This window comes from Tarenaya hassleriana, unplaced genomic scaffold (genome assembly GCF_000463585.1).
Source record: "Tarenaya hassleriana unplaced genomic scaffold, ASM46358v1 Cleome4, whole genome shotgun sequence".
In the NCBI taxonomy this organism is placed as follows: domain Eukaryota; kingdom Viridiplantae; phylum Streptophyta; class Magnoliopsida; order Brassicales; family Cleomaceae; genus Tarenaya; species Tarenaya hassleriana.
This window is the reverse complement of record NW_010966881.1, coordinates 5,473,580-5,474,208: the sequence shown is the minus strand read 5'-3', so window position 1 is coordinate 5,474,208 and position 629 is coordinate 5,473,580.

The window sequence follows — 629 nt, the reverse complement described above, 5'->3', positions numbered from 1 at the left end:
GTTTAGGGTTTAGGAGATAGAGAAATTGGAAAAAGAGAATGAAAATATTAAAAGTGCATGAGACATTGACAACAATGTATCAAAGTATAGCACTAGTCTCCATCGACAATGAAAGAGAAACAAAGCCCATGTATTTATCAATCAGAATCATATCATCAAGGTTTTGGCCGAATAAACAAAACGCCCACAAACCCTAATTTTGTTTGGTGATTTCTTTCCATTTTGGCACTTTATACTTATAGATCCTCACTTCTAAAACGTCGTACTATATGCTTTCTGTTGCACTCTTTCCCTCTCTCTCTACTAAGGAAATATACACAGAGACACGAATCTCATGCGCCAATGGGGGTCCTCTTCATAGCTACTAACCAGAGAAATCCTTAACCGCATCACATTTCCATGTTACGTTTTATTATGTTTTGTCCCGGAAAACAATAACGAGGAGAGAAAATGACCACCAACTCACTCCTATGAAAAGGGGAAAAAAGAAAAAACAAAACAAAACAAAAGGTTGAGATATTGAGGAAGTGTCGGTTGCCGACAGAGTGACCGGAAGGACCGGTAACCGGTGAAAGGGACTCTCTGATCCTTTACTACACACACACGCATCCCCCCCCCCCCCGCCGGGC